Source organism: Mus musculus, chromosome 14, assembly GCF_000001635.26.
Source record: "Mus musculus strain C57BL/6J chromosome 14, GRCm38.p6 C57BL/6J".
In the NCBI taxonomy this organism is placed as follows: Eukaryota; Metazoa; Chordata; class Mammalia; order Rodentia; family Muridae; genus Mus; species Mus musculus.
In genome coordinates, this window is record NC_000080.6 from 42,110,917 (window position 1) to 42,138,240 (window position 27,324).

Here is a 27,324-nt window from a genome sequence, read left to right on the forward strand (position 1 = left end):
TTCCTGGTGTATAGTTTTTAACACCATCCGATTGTCTAGAAATGAACTCTCTGTCATATGTACACTTAGTGAAGTTCCTCTCCCATCTCGTAGCTGATCTTTCCATTGATTAAGAGTTTGTTTTGCTTTCTTATTCACTGTTTTATTGCTAGGGCACACCTTGACCAGGATAACGTATAAAGAAAATATTCAATTGGGTTTGGCCAACAATATAAAAGGGTGATCCAGGATTGTCAAGGTGGGGATCATGGCAGGAGGCAGGCAGGCATGCATACAGACATCATGGCACTAGAGGAGTAGGTGAACTTACATCGGATACATATAGAGGAGGCAGAGGAAAGAGATAGATACAGAAAGACAGACAGACAGACAGACAAACAGACAGAAGCAGAGACAGAGACAGTAAGAGTGTAGACTGAGATATAGAGAAAAAGAGAGAAACATTGTGAGATCAACAGAGACAGAGAGATAGTGACAAAGACAGGGACAAAGACAGAGGCAGGGACTGGCATGATCTTTTGAAACCTCAATGCCAACCTCCAGTGCCAAAATTCCTCCAGCAAGGCCATATCTACTAGTCCTTCCTAAAACATTTTTATGAGGTAGGTATCAAACATTCAATTATGAAATGACTTTTGAAGGTCATTTTTATCCAAATTACTTTATAATTCAGAATATTTTAATTACTCAATGTGAATATTTTTATTTCCTGGGATGTATTAGTGAAATACTGTTGTGTATCTTATTTGTTTGTCCGATGTGGTCATGCACAGGAGAGTACATCATAACTGTAGCTAAATTTATGACTATAGAGATAGAGCATGGATACTTTTTTCATCCTGACTTTGGGATCCACATAGTTTGACACATTATCTCAATTTTCTGTGGAGCTCTGGCTGGCTGGGTACTACTTATGAAGCCTAAACAACATGATACTTGAAGAGTCCCATTCTTGCCTGAAACTTCTAGTGTTACAGGACTATGTATGAACCACACATAAATGCAGATTGTCCTTATGATAGAAATAATTAGAGATGATGTTTTATCCATAACAATACACTAATTTTATTCAATAACAACTTAAAGTGGGGAGTTAGTTTATACAGTATATAGACTTAGCAAAAAAAAAAAGCAAATTAATTACAGTAACAAAAAGATAGTGAATATATAATGAAACTTCAAATGAAAACACAGGAAAACCAAAGACACAAAGAAATCAAAACTCTAACCAAAACCAAACAAAATAATTAAGCTAAGCATCATTCTCTTGCTGCAGATGTTCAGCAAAGACCTACAGCCTGTTGCTGGCCTTGGTGAAATAGTGCAAAGGCAGTCACTGATGGTAATAATCTGTTCAGGATGAATATAGGCATGCCTCATTGGGGTAGGTGTTCTGCTGATGGACTAGTCCTTCCAAGGCTAACATGAGAGATGTTACAGATGATACCTCAAAGTTTTTCAAATTCACTTGACTGATCACCATGATATAATTCTAGATGACCCAACAGGACCAGCCAAAATTGGCATTCTCAGAGCCCTCCTGGATGCCGAGCAGATCTTGATGTATCTCAGCACTTCTCTGAAGCCTTCCAAACAGGCAGTCTTGCTGGACCAGAGGCTAGACAAAATAAAGGCCTCATTACTCATAGCAAACCAAAAAAAGAAGAAAATGCAGCCCAAGATTGCCATGGTTACAAGGATTAGATGCAATGGTGGTTAATTTGCTTTGCACACCCAGTGCTCATGGTGAACAGTTGTGTCTGAGCAAGATCTTGACCTGGTCTCTGATCTGTTTGAGCTTCTGCAGAATATTTCAGACCTACGGGAGGAAGAGAAAAAAAGCCTGGTGAGATCTTTCCATGTCCGCGATCCATCAAATACCAGCTTTACTCAGCAGGACAATCCAGTATCACTTTTCATCTGAGATCTTTCCTGTATCCCCATAGGAGAAGGGGAAGAGAGCACCTGGGCCTGGATGTTATTCTCAACTGTAAAAAATTGCTTGACAATGGATTGTGAACTACACACTGTGCTGGAGTTAAAGTAAAACACCAAATTTCTCCAATAGTCTAAATACTTGATATTGAAAAATAAGTGTGTATCAGTGTCTGAATCTAACATTAAACAGAGGCCTTCTAGGGAGCCTAGCAAACTTTGAAGTGAAGGCTCTTATTATTTCTGGAGTGCTGAATCCTTCCTTGGCTCTCCTTGGGTACCCCTCTATCTGGGAATCACAGGAAATTCATGCACACTGAAAGGATACTGTAATCAGCAAGAGTGTGCTTCATGCAAATCTTCCCAAGGGTAAGCATTGAACTCTAAAGGGGATACTCATGAAGGAAACAAAAACAAAAACAAAAACAAAAACAAAATCCAATAGCCCTGCTATGCTTATGGCTCCTTAGGTACTTCCATCCTGTGCTAGTACCTCATCTTGGAGACAGTGAAAGGACGCTGCATCTTTTCAGCCAAGCCATGACACACACACACACACACACACACACACACACACACACACACACACACACACATACAAAATAAAATTGGAGCCTGCCCTTCTGTCCTAGGAGAGGGCAGGCCCAAGCCCCTCAGGATGAGTTGCCATAGAGCAGAACAGAGGACCTGGTTCCTAGATAATTCAGGAAGTGGCATCCTGAGGCACCTCTCCATACCATAGAGCCTCAAGGGGTTGCCTTCAGGGGTCCAGCATCTCCTCTGCCTAGAGTGGCAAGCTAGAGGTGGCCGACTAGGATGGGGAGGAGAGGGCATGGCAGAAATCCAATTTCTTCAAAAGAGGGTAAGTCCACAGAAAGTCTTGGAAATTATCACAGAAGTGTAAAACTGGATGAGAAATAGGAGAGAGCCTGGATAAGGTGCAGGATGGTTACATAGGCTTAACTGTGTTTATGATCACACATTAGGGCATTCTGCCCCTGATGCTTCATTCATCCTACCTGCTGCTGCTTAGTATAGTGGTCTTTGATCTTCTGGCTGCCTTCCTTACATAGTATTTTTGTTTCTGTGTTGCATTCTTCCAATGCAATCTGCTCCCTTAGCAGCTGTCTGTTCTCCTTCCTCAACATCCTGACTTTGTGCTGGATGAGGTTAGATTCAATCAGGAGGTGGCAGTTCCTGAAGCTGATCCACAAACAAAACATGGTGAATCCAGGAAGCATCCATCTTCCTCCCATTCCTCCAAAGACCATTCCTTCATCATTGGCCATGATCCCCAGGCAGCCCCAAACAAGTATCCAGATTGGCCATAGAGGGAGATCAAATCCAGAGGACTGCCACTTTCCAGAAGAACCAAGGTACTTTTGAAATCCCTGACACCAACAGGGAATCATGTATCTCTCAGAAAAGAACATGGGGTCTATATGTGCTTATAAGTCTGTGGTATAAAAAAACCCACCTGGGGCAAAATTCTCTAGGAGTGAAGAGACGCAAGCATCACAGAATCTTTCTATGTCTCTCCTGGAAACCCCATCTATAAATCTATGTTCAGAGCCCAAGAGGACCAAGGCTTATTGATATATCCATCATGGTGGACACCTTTTCGATCTTGAGGATACTTAGTTGGAAAGGACAGTGGCTTGAGGGGCTCCCAGTCTCTTCACACTTGGTCAAAATGATCCAAGATGTTAAAATCTTAGTGCCTTGTTTGAAGGATGCAGGCTTATTGATTAGAGACTAACAGTATAGAACCTGAGTCGTCACTTTAGTTCAAGGACAAGGATTGGCAGACATGTCCTGTGCCTATGTCTTGGGTCATGACCCTGTTAGTCACTCACCAGTAGAACTGATTTTCTTTAGTCAACTGCTTGCACTTGGACAAGGCCTCACTGATGTCCTGGGGCATTCTCTTCAGGTCAGTCATCACCTGGTCATGTTGCATCTCAAGCATGAATGTCTCAAAGTTGATCCTGTGGGAGGGCATGGACAAGGAACAAAATGTCCCATGAACTAAGGATACAAGGATCATTTCAATTCAAGCTGAATCATGCACTACCCCACCCCATATATGCCACTTGACCTAGCTCCTTGTTACCGGTTCCACTTGGTGCTTATTAAACTTATTACTCTTCAGCTTGGGCCAGTAAGCCCAGGGAAGTAAAGGCAGGGTGCTGATCTGCCTCAGCTCCCTGTAGGGGTTTGAAAGAATAGACTAGTTCTCCCAGAACTTTCCAGGAATCTGTGTCACAGGCCTGGGTCCACGTTAAAACTGTATGATTCTCCTCCTGGTTTTAGACACGGAATTGACAATCCTTGGCTCTATTGCTACATCAATTCCCAAAGGACATAATCATATCTACAGGGAAAAGCCTCTATAACCTACCAGGAGATTCCAATGTGCATCCACAGTGAGCACAGAGGTTAAGTGCTGTGCTACTAAAAATGAACCTCCCTGGCTTCTTCACTATTATTGCCTGGAAATGGAGTCAGGCACAACCTCAGGATATATCACATGACTCAGACTCTCTAGATCTTAAGCTGCACACACAGGAACACACACATACAGGAACACACACATCCACAAATGCACACACAAGCTCACATGCACCCAGTATCTCTCTCATTCTCTGTCTCTTTCTAGCTCTGTCTTTTACACACACACACAAACACACACAGAGACACAGATACACACACACACACACAGTCAATCAGAATGCCAAATAAGTTGATTTCGGTTTATCTGAGATTATAATGAACAAAATTTGAGAAAAGCCAATATGAACTGCAGCCAATCCAGTCATACTGAGAGGCAGTATGTGGGACAGGCCCCTCCAGCTGTTGACAGGACCAATTGGACCAAAATTACCACTTGGTCAATTATGGAAAGGATTGGCTATAAACAAACATTACCTAGCAACTCCCACCAACCAAAACCTGTGTAAGCTTCTTAAATGGCAGGAGGGGAGCTCACACATTACTACCTTCATCCCCAGACTGTGATTCATGCCACAGGCTCTGAATTACTTTTGGAGGAATCAAAAGTGCCTGTGACCCCCATCTCACTCCTATCTGAACTTGAAGTTCTGCATCGAAAATCCAATCAGCAAAATTGATTTGGGTATGCAGACAGCCTGGAGTTGTAGCCACCTGCGGTATGAGGGAATCTGGGCTTAACAGGGATGGCCCAAGATAGTCAGCAAAGAACTGGGCATAATGACTACCTGTCATTTAAATCCTTGTTAGTGTAGTTGGCCAGGATTCCCTGAAGTTCGTCTCTGGCATTTTTTACGTTCTGGAGCTCTCTTTTGAGCTTCTCCAACCTCTCGTGTCTCTTCTCCTGATCATTGATGGTGGGGGCTTGGGGTGATGCCGCCCCAGCAGACCCTGTAGGTAGAAAAACACTAGTAACCTTGTAGAGATAATAGGGCAGGGAAAGGGAAACCATGCTTTGTCCCACACAGAAGCCTGAGGAAGAGGAAAATCTAGAGACACTGAGAATCCCTGATAGTGCATCATAGCTGTCTTCAAGCTGGGCTCCTCAGCTAGGTCCCTGTTCACAACCACCATCACTAAACATATGCCTGACTTCCTATTGTAATCGCCCTAGCCCTGAAATGCATAAGCTGGGCCAGGCAAGAATAAATGGAGGGCATTGTCAGCTCATATCTGACAACCAAAGCCGTACCTCTCAGCATACTAGCCAACGCTTTTCTCGTCTTCTTCAAATGCATGATGAGAGCTCGTACACTGCTACAGGAAACCAGACTGTGAATCAGTCCACATCATGTGAGTTCAATACCAAACTGTCTGAGACCTTGATTCATAGGCAGGGGAATAGCCCTCTCTGTTCTTGGCATCACATGCTCATGTATCTTAGAGGAAACTATATTAAGATGAAGTACATGGGCTCTTCTGAAGGTCCGGAGTTCAAATCTCAGCAACCACATGGTGGCTCACAACCATCTGTAACAAGATCTGACTCCCTCTTCTGGAGTGTCTGAAGACAGCTACAGTGTACTTACATATAATAAATAAGTAGATCTTTAAAAAAAAAAAAGATGAAGTACATGAACACTCTATCCTGAGAACAACACTTTTCTATTCTCACAGAGCTTGGTCTTTGCATAATTTGCCATTCAGTGGGAAATTAAGATCTCTCAGCAAAGCCCCTGCAGGCTTGTCAATACCAGGCTGTCTGTAAAACTAATCATCAGACACTCTTGACTCTGGTTCTACCATTGAGGAATCTGAAGGATCCAGATCACAATCCCTATTCCTGGAAGGACCAGCTGAAGCCCACATCCTCCAGGTAGCTCCCCAAACCTTGCCCAGGACTCACTGTGCCTTCTCCATGACCAGTTGTTTCTTGCCCTTTCCCACCATGATGGGCGGCCGGCCTCCTTCTGCCTTGGTCTGGTGTCTGTGTGTATTCTATTCTCTCTCTGAAATATCCTGAGGAGCATGGACAACATGCCTGCTTGGGAACCCATGAGGATCTGAAGGAATACCCCACAAGCTGCCCTGGTTACCACAAACTGGCGACATCACAGAAGATTCTAGGGTTCTCTTGGATACAAGAGATTGTCCAGGGAAGTGACTACTGATGATGTCACCTGGAACTTCCATGGCCTACCGGATTACCAGCTTGCCCCATCTTGACCAGTTTCTGAGATTCCCTTTCCTGGAGTCTCTCTTTTGCCCCTGGGGATACCTCTTGGCAACTTCTCCTTCCAAAGCTAGAGATTTCTCTCTGCTTCACTACAAGTCCAGTGCTTTGAATGGGGAGAGTTTGTTAGTGCCATGGCATGGCTAGCTCATCTTCATTAGGATCCTTATAGGAGGGAGATTCTTCTCCAATATAAATCTACTACTGGAGTCCATTCATGTAACAAACAGTCGATTTACCCAGGTGTCTCTGTTTCCCAGAGGACAGAAACCTACTCCTGCACCTTCACCTTTACACAAGTTGGAGTATATGTGTTAGTGTGCAACTGCCTTGAGAGGAGACATTGTTTCATTAAAGTGAGCATAGGGTTTTCATGAAATCTCTGATTTACAACCCCATTTTTTTTTTTTTTTGCAATGAAAACTCCCTTGTACTTGGCAAGAGAAGAAGTCAGGGACAGGGGCAACATCAAGTTGTAAAGTTTATATCCCTTCTTAAAAAGCTAAAATCCCACATTCTCTCTATCTCCAAAACAACCAGACAAAATAGGCATCTGTGAACAAAGGCCAACAGGGACATTGGATTGCTTCTTCGCAGTCCCATTAGCTCTCACTTCTCCAGTTTCTACATTTTTGAGTTCCTTTTCTAGGCCTGAGTCTGTTGGAGATTGGAATATGATCCTGTATTCATAAGATACCTAAGACTCAATTGGATGGATAGGAGATGAAAAGGCCTCAGGTCCAGTGAAACCTCAATTTTAATGGATCCATAATTTCAGGAGGGGCTCTGGCATTGACATCTGTTCCTTCTGCCTTCTTGACCTGGGTGTGCTGAATGCATGCTAAAATGCTACCTAAACTCTCCAGTAAAATAGTGGAAAAATCATGTAAAGCCTTTCCAAATTGATTGTGTTGTCTTTGTCTACCATCTTGAGCTATGCAATATCACTATGACAAAGGTCCAAGGTGTCTGGGGGGATGGTGGGGTAATCAGAAGCCCACTCTGTCTCTCAGGTAGTCAGATGAATAACCTTTATGGAGAACTGGAGAAAACGGGTAATGAAAAAGTAATAGTTATAGTTTGGGTAGCTGATTATCTCTGAGCCTGGAAAGCAATGCAGCAGGCATTCCAATCAAATAGTATAGGGATGAATCCCTCCCTGTATTTGGGTACAATAGGTCCAAAGTAAGAATGAGGCCCATCCACCTTTTCCTGAACTCTACTGAGAGTTTTGTAGTGTTTCCATTCAAGAAAAATTCTTTACTTCCTGAGACCAGAACTTGAATTCTGCATGCACCATGAAGTTTCCCATCTATTCATAAATCATTCACTGTTTATTGACAAGCTTTGGCTATGAATTCTTTCCTATGGTTTGACACAATTCAAAGGGACTGGTAAAACTTTTGGTCCTGTACCTTCTAGAGCTTTTTAGCTACTCCTTGAGAAGTTTCCTCTTCTTTATTTTATTTTATTTTATTTTATTAGATATTTTCTTCATTTACATTTAAAATGCTATCCCTAAAGTTCCCTATAACCTCCCACCCTCCGCCCTGCTCCCCTACCCACTCCCTCCCACTTCTTGGCCTAAAATCAGGGCAGCTGTTCTCAAGATAGGATATCGTTCCCAACCCCTGTGGCTAGTCAGGTACCTCAGCACATACTGCAATCCCACTGGCTCTGGATGGCATAAGCTAGCCAGCCATGCTGTGCTTGGAGGGCAATGTCAGCTAGTATCTGATGTGATGCAAGTAAGTCCTGGATTCCCTAGTGCTTAGCACCACCAAGCTGTGATTGCCTGTGTCTAAGATGAAAGTAGTAAATGTCTCAGAACTTGAAATATGTCCAGGGGTATATTCTTTTCTTGATTTTTGCTCAGACATCCTTGGACCTTAAAGAAATACACCAAGGATGCAGTGTAGCAAAAGCCTACAGACATGGACTCCTCATAGAGGACCAATTGTGTGTGTGTGCCTGTGTGTGTGTCTCTGTGTGTGTGTGTGTGTCTGTGTGTGTGTATGTACTTGTGTCCCCCATGGGTCTATGCATCCTTGGAATCTGGAGTCTACAGTGGGGCCTGTTGCAAGGTGATGCTGTCTCCATGCACAGGGAACCCCACCTTAGTCAGCACTGCTCTTTGTCTATATGTTCACCTTGGTGGCACATTGAAATCCCGTGAGGATTATATAGAGCCATCCTGATATTGAGTTCCCTCCCAGCAAATACTGATTTTTTTTTTGCTCTGGTTAGCTGTGTAGCAATAAGAACCTACAACTGAGAATCTGTGTTCTGAAGATACATTAAAAAAAAAAAAAGTGGTAACAGGGTTGATATGGGCCAGGACCTGTGCACAGACTTCCTGAAACTTTTTAGAAGGGTAGTCTTTCCTTCCAGGCCCATGAGGGAGGTCTTGAAGCCCTTGATCCCTTACTAAGGAACCCCAACCTGTGTTGTCCTGGCATCAGGATACTTAGTTTAATAAGCACCAGAAGGTCTCAGTATATAGGAGGCAGACTGTGGCAGCCAGTGCATGAGGGTAGTCCAGGACATAGCCTGAATTCACATGATCCTTGAGGCCTGTGTCATGGAGTAGCTTCAGTGACTAGAAGAATGGGTTAGATTTATTTCCTATACTCAAAGCAGGCAGAAAAGGATGAAAGTCCTCCATGTAATATCAAATTTATCCAGAAGAGGGTGCTAGATCCTCAGTACCCAAAGTATCCAGAAGATGGATAAGACAGATTGCCATCCAGTACCAAAGTCATCCAGAGAGCATCTTAAGATCAAAGTCAGCTTGTGGTGTAGCCCTAGGAGCAAGGAGGAGGAATCTGCCTCCTGATGCCCTCTTCTGACAGTCAGAATGAAATTAAGGAGCTCTTGCAGAGCAGCTGCAGCCTTGACAATTCCTGCTCTTTGTCAAACAAACTGCTTCCCAGAAGCTCCAAGCTTCTGATTCCTATTACTGGAAGTCCAAGCTCAAGCCCACCTTCTCTAGGAAGCTCCCTCTTTCATGCCCAGGATTCACAGTGACTTCCCCAGGACCATTAATTCTTGCTCTTTAACACTAAGACCAAAGGCCATCTTGTGGCTGCCTCTTTCTGGTCTCTGTATGTTCATTGTTCTCTCCTCCAAGAGGCCTGCTCAGTTTTGTCAGCATGACTAAGGGTGAACCACAAAGGTAGTTAATGAATGCTCCAAGAGCAGTTGGAGTCACCACATTAGTAACATCACAGAAAATGCCAGGGCTCTCCAGGTTACAACACAACATCTAGGGAAGGGACTTCTGATGTCTCACAGGACAGCTCTTACCTTCCTGCTCAGTACCTCACCCAAATTTACCTGAAGTCAAAGTGCCTTTTCCAGAGAGTGGGATAGGTTGCCTTTTGGTACTCAAAATATTAAAAGGTGGCTACCAATCACCTTCCAATGACAAACGTGTCCAAAAGAGATCCTTTGGATCCCCATGCAAATACACATGAAATACCCAGACTCCAGAATAAGACACTAGGCAATACTCAACACATCTAGATAAAGTGTGATAGATCCCCTTGCAGTACTGAAACTATCCAGAAGAGTTTAATACACGTCCAGCCAGTTTCTATGCTGTGACGACTGAACTGGACAGAATGGAAAATGTCACCACTAATGACCAAAATATGGTTATGTTGGCCAGGTTTCTGGAAGATTTTATGTGAGAATTGCAGCCCAGCTTGTTATTGCAGGAAAACAAAAACTGGACCAAGGATTTGGTTCATGTCCTGAATCTTATTCTACAGAAAAAATTTAACAACACCAATACATATTAGCAATGACCAATAGCTATAAGGGAAGTAGTATTATACTATAAGCAAAAATCAGTGAAATATAATAGTGTGTTAGCTTTTTAAATGTGGAAAAGAAAATGCAGACGAAGGGGGAATTATGTAGAATTGGAGAGATGAAAATAAGGCATTTATTTTGAGGCGTTTTCTAGAGATGCCTGAAGTAGCTGAGATCTGGGAGTTCTCATACTGTACTGATTAGTGAATCATATCTAATTGTGTCAGAGTATGGAGAGGGCTTTTACATAAATATTTTAACATAACTATGTGCATGCCCTACTGAATGTCATGCTCTATGTAATCTTTAGAGTCTGGTATCTTTTACTTAGCTTTCTTTTTTATATAATATTCATGTTATTGAAATATCAAAACCCTGCAGACTACATACTCTGAAATCTGCTGGGGAAAAAAGTGATCAACAGTCTTACCTAACCAAGAAGCCTGTGAACCCTCAGATTATATTCTGTACCTCTACTTCAAAATAGAACCATACTATAGTAGATGGCTTCACACTCAGGTGTATGGAAATGGTAACATATTTATGTATATTTGTATGTATTAAACATATATTTTATATATTTATAATCATCACATAATGAAATAAATATTTATGTAATATAATATAAATTATATGCTTAAAATATATTTATAATATGATTTATAAATAATATTTAAAATTTATTATACATATATACACACACACACACACATGTGTGTGTGTCTATGTATGTGTGTGTGTGTCTGTGTGTGTGTACGTCAATGTTGTTACTCTATAACAGAGTGCAGGTTCTATGCCACACAAAACAGTCTACTAAAAAGTGCAGTGCTAGGCATATGTTATCCTTCTTTTGAATCAATATTTATATATTTATCCATATTTTTTCCATACCACCAGAATAGTTTATTGCAGTGGAGCTGGTTACCACATAAATCTTAATGGTAAATTCCTTTCACTCAAGACATTGTATGCTTGTGTCTTAGGACATGGACAAATCAATTTTGTGCTAATCTGTAATCCCTTCCTGTTAGTATTCATGTTATTAGAATATGGCTTACATGCTAACATGGGAGAAAGTCATCAACATTCTTACCCAACTCTGAACCCTGAGATATACAATGATTGTCAGCCTGGCAAGACATGCTCCCAGGTGAGACAGTGGTATGATGGTGTGAGCACAACCTACCACTTTCTCACTGGATATAAATTCTGACAAGACTCATGACTGGCACTATTGATTAAACCAAATACCCATGAATGCTCAGAGCACAGGACCTAAAGGAGTTCTTACTAGTAATATCCTGCTATATGGAAATGGCATAAAACCACCCATCAGTATTTCTATACAGTTTACCAGCTGATATTAACTATGATGCAAACAGCAGCTGACAGAATAGAATAGTAGCCAGACAAGTATCAGGGAATTGTCTTCAGCTTGTCATGTGGAATGTGAGGCTCCAGATAGTATCAGAAGAAACAACTAACTTAACAGAATAAGTTGAGGTTGACTAATTGGAAAAAGTATATGGATTCAAGAAAGTGAACATTTATAAAGAACACTTTAAAATGTAATCCTACACAGAATTGTGAAATATTTCATTGACAACACCAGAGGCAGAAGAAGAGTCAGTGGATCAAGTTATCCCATAATGTAAGGCTTTTCAATATAACCACATGCTGTTTTAAAATCACATGATTTACTTATTGGAATTATGGGAACCACTGCTCTTCCAGTTTATTAGACTGAGGTACTCGTGTAATATAGCCTTTCTGGTTAATTAAGTTTTGGTTTAAAATGTCTTATTTGCATATTACACATACTAGTTTGTTTCATTTCACTGTATCTTTAAAAAATACTTTTAACATCATTCCTATTATTATTATTATTATTATTATTACTTTAAGAATTGTCATTTGTGTAAACAGCTTGCTAATTTCTGGTTTATTGTATTCATAGTCTAATTTATATACCTTAGAGCTTTAATGATCAATGAGAAGGCTATAGAAGGAACTGAGGGTGTGAAGAAGATGCAGGACATGTACAGAGCTGAGATCCTGTAGTCTAGACATTCCTAAGCACTGCAGATGTGGGCTCACACATGCATCTTTGCACTCAAATGACATATACTGTTATTAAAATTAGAATTACCTTTAATCTTGTTTTTTCCTTAGAGAAATGAGGTAGGTTTTCTTCCTTGGGGAAACAATATTTCCATGTTTTAAGCACTTCACTTTTACTTTGAAATCTTTTACAATGATGTCCTTAAGATGCACCAACTGTGATTCACTAGGCTCATGCTGAATCTCCTTCGAAGCCTTGGCAGCAGGTTGATCTAAGAGTAGGGACCTGCTGTCATATTTCTGTTTAGTTTTGCGGTTTAGACAGTTGCTGAAGATGTGCAGGTAGAATGTTTTATGTTTGAGGGGGCTTGTTGTCAAAATAACTCTGTGTTTATGTATTACAGTGTATGAATGAAGAAACAGGAGCAACCACTTTCTATTTTTCAGTTAAATATCTATGTATGTGCTTGGCTCCTCACGCTGTTAAAATCATTTATAAAAACATGAACCAGTACACTTAATTTACTACTGATTACTGTGCTGACTACAATAAACACAGCTTACTTGTTAAATCTTCCAAAATGAATTACATGACATTTAATATCGCAATGGATGCTTCATGTAAAAAATATTGCCTTACCCTGTCTAAAAATCTTCAGATTTAAGAACATGGTAAAGCCCATTTATCAGTAAATAGCTAGTTGGAAAGCTTACCTTCATAAAAGGCACCTCTGCAAACACCGTTCTTGGTTACCATTGCTACCATTCTGCTCTTTCAGGTCATTTAAAGGTCCATACGTTTTCATATCTCCGGAGCTCAAAAATCTTCATTTTGCTGTCAGGCTAAGAAAGTGACCTCCCACTCACATTATTAGAACCCCTGCTGCCAGGGGCAACAGGTACATAGGTGCATGCTCTCCAATTCAAATCCAACTCTGCAGAGAAATCAGCTTAAATGCCCTGTGGTTGAGAAATGTCAGTTGATAGGAATATTTAGGCAAGTGTCAGCCAGTGTTCTGTTAAGAGGACAAAAGTCACTCAGAAATATAAATTCACACCTAAATGGCCTCCTGACCATAGCTTTATTGATTGTTATCCCATCAGTTTCCCAGCTCCCCTCCCTAACCAAATTGAGTATAGATTTTAAATACCCACGTGCTTCAATTACTTCTGTTACCTTTCTTCTCTGTAAAAGGTAATGGGACTCTTCAGATTACAGAACAATTACTCACTATAAGAAGAATCAAAATATCCCCTTTCTAGTTTTGAGTTTATTTTTGGACCTTCTAATCCTTCTTGAATGAGGCATGCTGGCAAGTACTAATTTTGGGTAGTATTTATGGAGATTCTTTGCAATGTCCCTTTGCATTACACCAGTTCAAGTCCTTCCCATACCATTTAATACTCACAAACCTCAAATACACACAGAATGATAAGCCATGATGATGTCTTCCAAGCAATACAAGCCCAAAACAAAACAGATACAAAATCATATTTTGCCACAGATCTTTCAAGGAGAGCAAATGTTTGTATGAGTCAGAAATGGAAGAAACACTATCAGATTCCACAAAATCACTGTTGCTTCCCCCCTCATATAAACTAGATAACAGTACAACACCATCAACGCAGTTCACAACAACTGCAATACCTGAATATTCCTGAAAGTTATATAAGCTTAACAAGCATTGAAAATTGAATTCCAGAACAAATTTAAAAGCATGGTGTTGTGCTGGGCATGGTGGTGCATGCCTGTAATCTCAGCACTCAGGAGGCAGATGCAAGGGGATTTCTGCATTCAGTTCAAGGTAATCCTGGTCTACAAAGTGAGCTCCAGGACAGCCAGAGTTATACAGAGAAACCCTGTCTCAAAAAAACAAAGAAAGAAAGAAACACCTGGTGTAGTAGCATAAGAATACTTTAATCTCTGCACTTGAATGGCAGCACTTGCAGGCAGATATCTGTGAGATTGAGGCCAATATGGTCCCATGAGTCCCAAAACAGGCAGGGCTTGATAGAGAGACCCTATCTCAAAGAATGAATAAATTTAAAAATAAAATTCTATACACACAATGAAAATGTGATATAGTTATGCAAGGATAACACAAAGGATGTAAATCAAATAAATGTAACTCAGCACAAAAATAGTCTCAAAAATTAATAGTTGAATTGTCATTTCAGTACCTGCAGAAAATGCATTGGACATGTCCATCATCACCTCATGATAAAATTCCTGAAGAAACTAGGAATAAGAGAAACATGCCTCACCTGAATAAATCTTCTATTCAACAAACATAGTCAACATTATAGTAATGGGAGAGAGAAAAAGTCTGTATAAAATAAGAAACAGGACCAGGGTATACATTCTCTCTACCTTATTCAACATAATACCCGAGACTTTGAAGCAATGAGCAAGTATAAAGAAACAAGATAGAAAGAGAAAATAAACATGTGGATCCCTGCAAACTCTACTTTCATTAGGGAAGTGCTCTTGGTGAGGTAAGAAGAAAAGTAAGGTCAGTTCAAATTAGTCAGCAAGGCTGGTTCAAACTTCTGGAGCTTGAAGCCTAGTGGATGAATTTTTACAAATCTGAACTCAGTAAAACTTTGGAAAATGTTTCCTGTTGACAGGTACTACAAGAAAACTTTAGTTATGACTAGGTCAGAAGTCCTCTTTACAGTATGTGACTTCAACCAAGCACCCATGACCTTTTCACCCAAATGAGTTGTCCTGACAGAGAAAAGGCATGTGAGTTCTAGTAAGGAAGTCAAACTTACATTGAAGAAAGGATACCCTTATCAAATGGTGCCTGGCCATGTGGGTCCTCATATATGTGAACAGAAATCAGATTCCAAGATGTGACACTGGACTAAAGTCATATCACTATTAATTAAAGATCTTATTATAATAGGTAGAAATTCCTAAGAGAAGCCACACCAAGATGTAGGTAAGGACACAGGTTTCTGGGTAGAATTCTAGTAATACAGGTATTCACAGTAAATGAGATGAACAGATGATTCCAAAAAGGAGTGAAATGGTGAATAAATAATGAACCACATTAAATATTTTCAGGCATAAAAGGAATGAAAATTTAAAAGGAATGAAAATTTAAAGAAAACCACACCAACATGCAATCTCATTCCAGACAGCATGTGCACAATTAAGGGAACAAACAACAAATGGTGTGGAGGATGTGAGGAAAGGAGCACTATTCACTAAGACTGGAAACTAGCAAAGCCCCTGAAGAAAACGTTGTTTTAGAGGATGCTCAAAGTCCTGAAATAGAACTGCATTCTCTGCTGTAATCCTACATTTAAGCATTTAGCTGGAAGATTGATGTCAGTAGAGGTGCCTGCATACAAGGATGTGCACTGCAGCACTGTACACAAAAGCCACATTATAGAATCTGCCTGGAAACACATTACTAGACCAAAACATTGGGAAATGGGAAGTGTTATTCAGAATGCACTTATGTCATCTGCTGAAGAATGGAGGGAATGGAAGACAGTGAAAGAGATGAAATGAACTAAAATCAAAAGGACAAATGCCACACATTTTCTCTAATCACGCTGAATCTAAACTTAAATTAAGATGATATCAAAGGTTTACTGGGAATATTCTGAGAAATGGTCAGTATAAAGGATGCAGCATGACAGGAGATGATGAACAGAGAGAATTCTATGAAATGCATTGTTTGCATTTGCGACAATGTTGCAATGTGCACATAATAGATGCTATAACAGCCTATGTAATAATACATGGCAGTACATAATATTATACAAAAGCTTGAGGCCTGAGTTCAGAGTCCTATCACCCCTATCTAAAGCTTCTCATGGAGTCATGCACCTGTAATAACAGCAGTGGGGGGACACCTAGGCAAATCCCTGAGTACACTGGGGAGTGTAGCCAATTGCTGAGGTCCCTGATCAGTGAGAGATCTATTCTTCAAAATTACAATGTTACTGTGTTTGAGGCAGATTCCCAGTAGTGACCTCTGACCTCAACTTGTATGCACAACCCCACACCCCTTAAAAGAACATTGTCATGAAGCATTACTGACTAATGAATTGATGTCATCCCTTGTAAACTTAGTATGCTTCCTTATGTCTTCGGCTTCCACTCTGTTCAAACAACTTTCTGACAGTTCATTGCTTGGTGTCTTCTCTCCAAAAGTTGGTTTCTGCAGAGTAAATTGAATTATTTCTATTTTTTTAATCATCTTTTTACACTCAAGATTTTATCCTCCTCCCGGTCTACTATCTGACTCTTCCCCACCCCAAACCTCCATCCAGACCCCGTCTCCACCTGGATGTTCCCACACCATCCACAACTGTCACCACACTAGCCCTACCCTCCCTTGGGCCTCCAGTCTTTTAAGGGTTAGGTGGATCTTCTCTGACTGAACTTAGACCTGGTAGTCCTTTGCTGTATATGTGTTTGGGGCCTCATAAACGCTGATGAATGCTGTCTGGTTGGTGGTTCAGGGTCTGAGAGGTCTCTTGGATCCAGGTTAATTGTGTCTGCTGGTCCTGCCACAGGGTCACCCTGCCCCTCAGCATATGTGTTCTTTTGGGTCCGAGTTACCTCATGGTCCGAGTAGTTCGACCCATGTACATGCAAATCTCAGGATGTCCTTTTGCTTCTTAGCTTAGTAGTATTCCATTGGGTAAATGAACCATTATTTTCTATATCCATTCTTCTGTTCTGGGTCATCTGGGGTTTTCTCCAGCATCAGGGTATCACAAACAAGGCTTCTATGAACATAGTGGAATATGTAGCCCCTTGGTATGGTGGGGCATCTTTTGGGTTTATACCCAAGAGTGGTAAACCTGGATCTTCAGGCAGATATATTTTCAATTTTCTGAGGAACCTCCAAATTGATTTCCTGAGTGGTTTTTACAAGTTTCCAACCCCCCCAGCAATGGAGGAATGTCCCCTTTTCTCCACATCCTTGCCAACATGTACTGTCAGTTTAGGTTTAGATCTTAGCATGTCAGATGGATGTAACCTGGAATCTCAGGGTCATTTTGATTTGCACTTCTCTGATCACTAAGGACTTTGAATGATTTCTATAGTAATGCTTTTTCATTTTGTTCACCCTTGTCAGGATTTTCTTTTTTCTTCTTTCAAAATTATTATGGATTTAAAAGAAAAGCAGGAAAAAATATAAAAGTAAACATATGTGTGTACATGCTTCACTCACTTTCTCCAGAGGTCAACTGCTTACAGTCATAGCAATGTGGTCCACACAGAAAGTACAGACTGGCATGACACTTTTAGTCAACCTCTTCTCACCCCACTCAATGGTCCACTCACCATCTCTTTTGTCCTGAGTCTGCATCTAAGCCCTTCCTATGTCATGTTGATTTCTCCTGTTTTCCTCCCATCTGTGAATGCTTTAGACTCCTTCATAATTCTGGCCTTAACTTTTGAAGAAGATTGAGAAAGTAATAAATAACTTCAACCACAAATTAGACAGAAGTGGAGAGGATAGCAAGAAAAGTAATTTTTTTCAATAATTTTTAAGCCTGGAGACATAAATATTACTATGAAAATGAAAGCCAAGTAGTGATCCAAAGAGAAAAATCTTATGAGGCAATTTGTTCCATATATATAATTCTACCAATTGGAAATCTTAGGCATAGTTTTATTATGAGATGCATGCCAATGTGAGCCATACTGTTTGAAGCAGTCTCAAAAACTTTAACAAATTTAAATAGAGACAGAAATAATGAAATAAACAGAGATATAAAAAGAGACAAGAGCAAATGAAGAAGAGAATTAATAAACGTGGATGAAAGGAAGGAAGGATGTAAGGAAGGTAGGTAGGAAAGAAGGAAGAAAGTATGGCAGGAGAGAGGGAACATGGGAGTGATAGAGGAAAGGAAGAAAGAACTCAGAAAAGAAGGAAGCACAAGATAATCTCTTTTAACTCTGGAGAGCCCAAATAACTTAAATTCTAATCTCCCTATCTAGATTAAATGAACAAAGGCTCCAGTCACTGTTACAATGAACTTCCACTATACTTTAAGGTATATATGATTTCTTAAAATCAGGCAGTAGGCATTTGTGGTACATGATTTTACCTGAATCTCCGAAGGACAGCCTGGTGTATGGAGTGAGGTAGAGACCAGCTAGGAATAAACACAGAAACACTGTATCAAAAACACCAGGAGAGAGAGACAGAGACAGAGACAAAGACAGAAACAGAGACAGACACAGAGACAGAGAATGAGAGTGAGACAGAGACAGAGAGACAGAGATCGACAGAGAAAGAGAAACAGAGAGACAGAGGCACACAGAAACATAATTAAGGGACACAGAGAGAGACAGAAAGAGAGACATAATCTCACTCTGGTCTAGACTATTCCCATGAGGAGAACACAGGAGGTATTCATCTACCTTGCATTACTAATAAGGTCATAAATTATTTGAACATAAACTGAGTCATGGACTGAGTTGGGAAAGGTACAGCAGATCTCTGCCTTGCACACAGAAGCTTCAGTCTTGACAATATCTCTGTGAAAAAAAACCAAAACGTTCTCATCACACTCAGAAGAAAGTTTTGATACAAGATGGCACCCATTTATGGGTTTCTAAAAAGGAAATCTAGTTTAGTTCCTTAACTTGATAAGAGGCCTCAACCAGAAACACACACCACACTCTGTTCCTTAGTCAGGAATCAGGAGCATTTTCTTTAGAGAGGGAACTTTGACAGAAGATTTCCATCATTGGTTCCATTTAACCATTTAGGTCCAAGAAAAAGAAAGCAACATTCTTTTTCTTGGTGGGAAAAATTAAATCATTGTTACACAATGATATCATTATTTACATACTAACTTAAGAGAAGGTAAAGGTAAACTATTTTAGACTTGAAGCACTTACTAATTTTAGAAATGAAGAAGTGGTTCTTAATTATTGATACTCAAATATTTAGGGTGGCTATTGGGATCCAAAGTCAACCTTGACCATGTTAGTGGATTGTGTACAAGACCAGCATGGTCTACTTAAGACTATCTAAAATCAGCAGCCTGTCTCCCACACATCATATTGCAAATACATAAGCCACATGCTATCATGCTCTCTGGTTAGGAAACTATCCTAGGGAACCATTTGTTTAGAAGGCTTTTGTAAAAGGTAAGAATTACTCTGATGACATTATCTAACCCACATTGCCTTCCAAAGGCCTCATCTGTAATGGTGTAGATTGTTTCCATTCTCTTGCTACCTCACAATGAGGCTCAAATGTCAAGAAGAGATTTTCTGGCTGGTGAGGGGAGACTTTGTTGAGACCATAACAGGTGACAGGAAAAGCCTGCCAGTGTCCTGACAGCTCAGAAGAGACAACCCTGAGAAGATCCTCCACCATGACAGATAGTAGCAGAGAGGGAAGTGCTGGGTGTAAAGGTCATGTAAGCATCTTAATCAAGTCCAGTTGTTCTTACTAAATAATGGAGAGTTCATGAATGCCAGCTCAGTGTGGCCTCTCAGGACCTTTAGTGACTGAGTCATCTCCTCCATTCCTGTATGAATGCACCGACTGTGAAAATTTTATTTTTTACTCATTTTTAGCAAAGGCTAACTTCAAGACCTGCCCAAGTACCTCTCCTCCCTGCTCCTTTCTTACTGAGGCAATGTTCTCTGGATTATTCATTGACTTCCAGCATCAGTCTGGACTCAATATATTTTGTCCTGATCTGTCTTCTAAGCTGTTTCAATATTTGATTTCTGTGCCAATAGACCTTGTACTTAGTCTCACTTCACACTCCAGTTCCTAGGAATTTCCCCAGTCTTTCACAGTCATAGAAGTATGCAAAGAATTCATTCACTGTTTTTTTGTTTTTTAACATTAGAACTTCATAAGTTTCAATTTTTATTCAAGGGAAAACAAAAAGTTACACAATTTGACGTAAAATTCCTCCCACATGACACATATCCTTTATGTAACACTAAACTCCCAGTTTAGAGATAAATTCATATTCTAAGAAATTCACAAAGATGATTTTGATTTGCAACTGTGGAATATGACTGACAGTATAAGTATAAAATCACTGGGTCCAGCCATGAGTCTTGAATGCTGTGTTTTCAGGTGAAGAAAATTCAACAAAAGATTCAGACTTTGGTTCAGTTTGTAAACTTTGCACAAATTTTGTTATAATAGCCTGCTGCCAACAGAGGAAATTATCCATAAACAAAAACAACCTTATAATTCATTATTATTGTTTTGTTTTGTTTATGTTTTTGTTTTTTTCAGAGCCGAGGAAGGAACCCAGGGCCTTGCACTTGCTAGGCAAGCACTCTACCACTGATCTAAATCCCCAACCCCTAGTTTATTATTTTAATGCAAGCCATTGTAACTCTTCTTTGGGTCTGAATTTTTAATCATGTGGTACGTAATGTGAACCATAACCAGGGAAAGTACACAATGCTAAATTAACATAAAACATAAGCTGTAGCAGAAGATGAGAAAGGACACCAAGAGAGGTCAAATCTGGTACAGTCTGCTTCATTGTTTTGGGGGGTTGTTTTTGACAACGTCCAAGTGATTTTTAATCTAAACCATGATATTTCTCATCTGCTTGGTAACAGTTGTTTTCTAACACTATAATTAAAAATACTACACAGTATAGAATAAACACTTGTGTTATAAACTATTTGCCCCTTACTATTTTTTGAATAAATTATTTAATTAAATGAATACATGACACCAAGTGCTTGTTCCTGCAGCTATTTATTGACTATTATTTTTAGATAAGATAAGCATATTAATTACGAGCAAATAAATTGTTTTAAAGAGCATTGCTAAGTGTGAACAGTCATAAAATGGGGGAGGCTCTCACTTGTATCGTCGACTAAGAGCCTACTGATTGGTAGTGATGCTTTTATCAGTATAAAATCTAATAATTTGCTTTGTGTATGTGATATATATGAAACCATAAATAAAATTTGCTCAGAAACTGGGTTTTATTTTAGAAGATGCTCTCAAACACAAAATGTGTTTTCTAAGTTAAGTTTAAAGGCATATCATTACTCTGTTTTATTATTTAATAAATTACTACAATGCATCTGTAGTAACAAACTGTTTGCAGTTTTCTATAGCAACTTTTATTCCTTTAACCTTGCTTCATATTGCAACAGAATTAATTTTAAAAAGGAAAAAAAACTCTATGGTGAAATTAGTAACATGGTCTAATATTAAAAAAACCTTACAAGCAATATTTCCAATTTAAGCAGAATTTTGTTGATTTTTTTTCTACAAAGTACAGAAATTGCCCCTCCTGTACTTTTTTCTCTCTCTTGCTTTAAGATGTTTAAAAGTTTTGAGATCTACATATATAGGTTTGGGAAAACATCAAATTATTTTCAAAGACAGCTATTTTCTTTTACTATTTGTAGAAAGTCTTGAAGACCTTTCCTCCCCTTCACCAAAATTCTCATTCTCACCTAAAGTAGCTGCATCCATTTTTTCCTCAGGTTTAAAGAGACATTCTTACAAAGGTTCAAATTTCAAAGTTCCCTTTGAAGCACTTAAATTAAGCACTCTTCTTTATGTGTGCACGTGTCTGTTATTTTGCAGTAATTTTTAATACTGAAATTGAATCTTTATAGCTCTCCAGAAATACCTTGGTGAGCCCTCAACAGTTTCTAACCACTTAATAATTGTGACCCCGGCCGGCCCCTTCAAATAGATCCTTAAGTGTGCTTGGCCATTCCCAAACCATAGCCTCTGTCCAAACAGAAAAGACAGGGCTTTGTGAGGCAGAAAGGAAGGGAGAGAAAACAAAACAACTGTAGCTCAAGCTGAAAGTGAAAAGCACTTGGACAGATTAGTATTTTCTTTTCTGCACTGCATCCTGCCAACCCTCTTCCCCCAAAACCCCACTCCTGATAAGGTCCGGTTTTTGCGTGTAGGAAAATGTTGTTATCTACCACCCCATTGGACCCCCATAAGTACTGTTGCTCTATTTTGCTTTCACCTGTCCTCATCAGACTGATATGCCCCCTGTGTCACCCTGTCAACACCCCAACTCTGGGGGACCTTTGTTTTTGAAACCCTGCAGACCTCCAACACTGCACCCCACTGGATCCCTTTCAAGCCACTTATTTTCAGTCGCAAGATTCCCCCACTAGAGTGTTTGCAGTGAGAACCTGAAATTTTCATTTAACTTTCCCTGCCCTAGGTCCTCCCAGTTAGGAACCTATCACTGCAGAGAAAAGCCAGGGCCAGGCCTGGCCTTGTTCACTTGCTCCAAAAAGACTTTAATTTGCACACTTGCCTCAGAGTGGTTCTGGGGCCAGGAGGCTCACAGGTCCATGCCCTGCATTCATCCACTTGGGCCCCCAGCTGGGACCAAAGCCCTTAGGCCCTTGAGCCTCCTCAGCTGCCCTGCGGGTGGCGCCCTCTGCCATCCCTCCACCCTCTGCCCTCTGCAGCAGTGCACGCCCCCTGCTGACAGAGTGCTGCAGCAGTAGTTAGTTACTTGCTCCAAGGGGCGAACACGTGCAGGGGCAGGCAGACACTCCTGGACCGCAGGTAAGGGGCCACGGAATCGCGTGGGTGGGCTGAGTGGTGAGGGTCCCCGGCGAGGATCGGGGTGGGTGAGAGTAATGGGGTGTAAGGGGACTGTGTGGGTTTAATCTTGGACTAAAGTTGAGACTGGGTAGGTTATGGGGGCCAGCTGGGGGGAGCTAGATGAACCTCCCACAGCGGGGACATCAGGACACCAGGGTCCTATGCCAGCTTGAGGCCCGGATTGAGGAAGGGCAGCGGAGACCAACAATATAGGTATAAATATTGAGCCATGACATTGACCTACCCGGCGCCTCCCCTCCCCCCCGTGCTCCCCCCCCCCCCCCGTGCTCCGGGCACACTCTGGGCTGCTGGGCAAGCACCCTCTCTTCCTGTACTGTACTCATCCCCGAGGGGCCCCAGCGACCTTTTCCTCCCTAAGACTGCAGGAGCCCTGCTGGGGGGAAAAGTAACTTGATTTTTCTCCAAGAAACCTGGCCAGATTAGGAAGCCAAGGCAAGAAGAGTGGAGGAGGAGGGGAGCTGGTGGAACCCAGTGGAAGTCTCCTGGGCAGTTTGATCACACTTTCTCCTTGTCCTCCTGTCTCCTCCTCGGTGCAGAGATTGTGGGCAGACTATGTAATTGCTGAAGAGGGGGAAGAGGAGGGATTGGCGCTCTCCTGCAGCACCCAGCAAGGTGCAGCAACTTGGCTAGGTGGAGTTTCACTGCAGCTGCTCCCAGTTTGCTCCGGAGGGCTAGGAGGTCAGTCCATCTAGCCTGGTGGCCAGTACAACTCCGGGAGTCCCTGAGGCATGTAAGGCAGCAAGTGCGCACCCCGGTTCCACTGTGCCACGCCGACAGCTTGCAGCCAGCATGGAGAAGGACAGCCTGAGTCACACTGATCAGCAGTATGAGTGCATGGCAGAGACTGGAGAAGGCGCCTGCCTACAGGAAGGTGTTCAAGGCCTGCAACCTGAAGAATGGCAGCCCCTTCCTGACTCTGAAGCACTTGGGAGTGCAGACCAGTGAGGAGGGCATGCTGCTCTCCACCATCCACGAGGTGGCGGTGCTGAGGCACCTGGAGAATTCCAGCACTGGATCATGGTCAGTTGAGCCAGGAGCACTGGCTATGGGGTCCAGGAAGGTGCTGGGCAAGGGCGGCTGGTGGCCAAACTAAAGTTAAGAGTTGAGTTTCCCTAGATAAAACCGGGGACCCTGCTAGACAGCACAGAAAAAAGCTTCCTAGCAACCAAGATTTTCTGAAGAGCTTTTGCTCTGCCTGCCCGAAGGGGTCCAAGGGCATTGGGTGTCTTTCTTGGGACAAAACCAGACAGCCCCAGAAATGTCCCTCCAGCCCTTACTTAACTTTTCCTGTCCGTGGGGGGATTTTTGAGAGACAGAGTGAGATAGTTATCCAGCTTGCAGATAATTAGAAGGAAACTTTAAGGGTGGAGCATAATGTAAATAAAGTTTAAGAAAATGCAGAAATGTGCAAGAATGTGTTTGCCAATCACACCCACAGTGGTGACTTTTTTATATAGGTGTAAAATGGCTTCTGCTAGTCTTAGAAGTTCTGAAGTTTAGACTCTGATGCCTAGTGTTAAACATTGTTTGAGAAATATCTCTCAAGGCTGGGTACTGGGAACACTGAACCAGGGAGATCCAGAGTTCAAGACCCTCCTGAGCTACAAAAGACCCTCTCTGAGAAAAGAAAGGGAGGGGGAGTGGGTGGTAGGGTGGAGGGGATTGCATCTCAAAAGGTTTTCTGATTGTATCATTTAGTGTCTGTGGACTGGTATGAGCTGACTTAGAATGCCTCTCTCATTGGTTAGATGTGAGTCTGTGCTTTAGATTCTAAAGCCTCTGTTTTCCCTGGAAGAGTTGTGCGGGTGGGTGGGGGAGGCATTCCTAACCCACTCTCCTGTGATTGAAGAGAATGGTGTTTTCTTGAAGATGCTGGGATTTCCCCATTGTGCCTTTTCTCATTCTCTTTTTTAAACACATGCATAGCTGGAAGTTAAAAGGGAAAGCACAGACTTTTCTACAAATTAGGTGATGAGTTAACATTCTCAGCTCTTCTCTTTAGGGGGATGATCTTGGCATCTTCATCCTGTCTTCTCATTCCTGTAGGGATTCCTTAAAACAAATATGTGCCTACTGTATGCCCTGGTGCATCCCAGGACTGATGAGCCAATAGTGTCCTACACACAGATTTGCTCTAGTTTTACGTTTCATAATCTTGAATTCTGGAGCCTTTGTCAGAATAAGACTGTACAGCCAGAGTGTTTCCATTCCACAGGTGAGTTCTGTTTGTCATCCTTATAGACTATGAATCTATCTTTGGAGAAAGTATTCCATGGCCACTGTGTGCTCCCTGAGATTCGTGTTTACTCCTTCAGGTTAGTCCAGCCTTGAGTAGACTTTGAAGGTACAGATAGAACCAGAGGCTGATGAACACCTCTTCCAAATGACTAACTTGTCCAGTCACTGGTTTTTAAGCTTTCCCATGTTATTTTATTTTGGGATTATCAAATTGACCCTTTGCTTTGATTTCTGGAGATCATATACAGACTTTGAAATGATAATCCCACTCAATCTTATATAAAAGCACTAAGATTAGTTGTCCTGAAACTACTTAAGCAGTTACTCAACATCCTGTAGGAAGACAAAACACAAAATTAAGAACATATAATAGGGGACAATTTACTCCAAAAGAGAGAGCAGGGTTTGTAGACAAGAGCAAACAGCCAGTAAGGCTCAGAAACCAGTGGGGCTCTGCAGCCTGGAAATGGGACAACAATGTATGGTTCGGTGCCATTCCTGACAGACAAGGTCAGAATTCATCCTCATCCTTAGGGAATAAGCCACCTCCAGATGAAAATTAAAATTGTTTCCTTCAACTACCCTCCCAGCACACAAAGAAACCTGTCTTAATTACACAAGGACACACAGGTTAGGAAGATTAGCCAAGACCTTCTCAAGTCTCATAATCTCTGGATAATTTAGAAGTTCAGTTTATTTATTATTTTTAAAATATTTTTTATTTAAATATTTTCTTTATTTACATTTAAATGTTATTCCATTTCCTGGTTTCCTCTCTGAAAACCCCCAATCCCCTACCATCTCCCCCTGCTCACTAACCCACCTACTCCAGCTCCCTGGTCCTGGCATTCCTGAGCACTGGGGCATCGAGCCTTCACAGGACTAAGGGCCTCTCCTCCCATTGATGACCAACAAAGCCATCCTCTGCAAACTGCAGCTAGAGAAATGGTTCTCTCCATGTGTACTCTTGGGCTAGTGCTTTAGTCCCTAAGATCACTGGGGTACTGGTTGGTTCATATTGTTCCTCCTATGGGGCTGCAAAACCCTTCAGGACCTTGGGTCCTTTCTCTATCTCCACTTCTGCAGTCCCTGTGATCAGTCCAATGGTTGGCTGAGAGCATACTTCTCAGTATTTGACAGGCACTGACAGAGTCTCTCAGGAGATAGCTATACCAGGCTCTGGTCAGCAAGCTCTTGTTGGCATCCACAATAGCACCTGGGTGTAGTGACACTATAGGGAATGGTTAGACAGATGGGGCAGTCTCTCACTGACTTTTCATTCAGTCTCTGCTCCACATTTTGTCTCTCTGTCTCCACCCATGGGTGTTTTGCTCCCCCTTCTAAGAAGAACCAAAGCATCCACATTTTGGTCTTCCTTATTTTGAGCTTCATGTGGTCTGTTAATTGTATCTTGGGTATTCCAAGCTTCGGGGCTAGTATCCACTTATAAGTGAGTGCATACCATGTGTGTTCTTTTGTGATTGAGTTACCTCACTCAGGATGATATTTTCTAGTTCTATCCATTTGCCTAATAATTTCATAAATTCATTGTTTTTAATAGCTGAATAGTACTCCATTGTGTAATTACATCACATTTTCTGCATCCATTCCTCTCTTAAGGGACATCCAGGTTCTTTCCAGCTACTGGCTATTATAATAAGGCTGCTATGAACAGAGTGGAGCATGTATCATTATTATATGTTGGAACATCTTTTCAGTATATGCCCAGGAGTGTTATTTCTGGGTACTCAGGTAGTACTATGTCCAGTTTTCTGAGGAACCACCAAAATGACTTCCAGAGTGGTTTTCAATCATCAGTGGACTCAGTTCCCAGATAACATGACATAGACTAAAAGACTCAAAAAGTATACAGCACCCAGGATTTTCCTGCATAAAGGATATGCACCTCACTGACAAAGACAGATACTACCTTAGAATTAAAAGCTGAAAAACAATTTCCAAACAAATGTTCCCAAGAAATGAGAAGTAGGCATTCTA

General features: G+C 41.3%; 3 long non-coding RNA genes across 4 annotated transcripts; 1 reads left to right on the forward strand and 2 right to left on the reverse strand.

Moving 5' to 3' along the window:
• Positions 1–3,886: 3,886 nt before the first annotated feature.
• Gm7951 lies at positions 3,887–6,322 on the reverse strand. Its single transcript, XR_874536.1, has 3 exons — positions 6,293–6,322; positions 5,175–5,337; positions 3,887–3,923 (listed from the first exon to the last, which is right to left on the reverse strand). It is a non-coding gene; the product is annotated as a predicted gene 7951 (long non-coding RNA).
• A 6,948-nt stretch (positions 6,323–13,270) lies between these two features.
• On the reverse strand, positions 13,271–18,630 carry Gm41135. Of its 2 annotated transcripts, none has more exons than XR_874535.3 (3): positions 18,581–18,630; positions 16,555–16,674; positions 13,271–13,456 (listed from the first exon to the last, which is right to left on the reverse strand). It is a non-coding gene; the product is annotated as a predicted gene, 41135 (long non-coding RNA). The 2 variants fall into 2 exon arrangements; XR_874534.3 differs by lacking the exon at positions 18,581–18,630 and adding an exon at positions 17,079–17,244.
• Positions 18,631–21,055: 2,425 nt separating this feature from the next.
• Positions 21,056–24,189, forward strand: Gm5376. Its single transcript, XR_003951209.1, has 2 exons — positions 21,056–21,076; positions 23,495–24,189. It is a non-coding gene; the product is annotated as a predicted gene 5376 (long non-coding RNA).
• Positions 24,190–27,324: the final 3,135 nt, after the last annotated feature.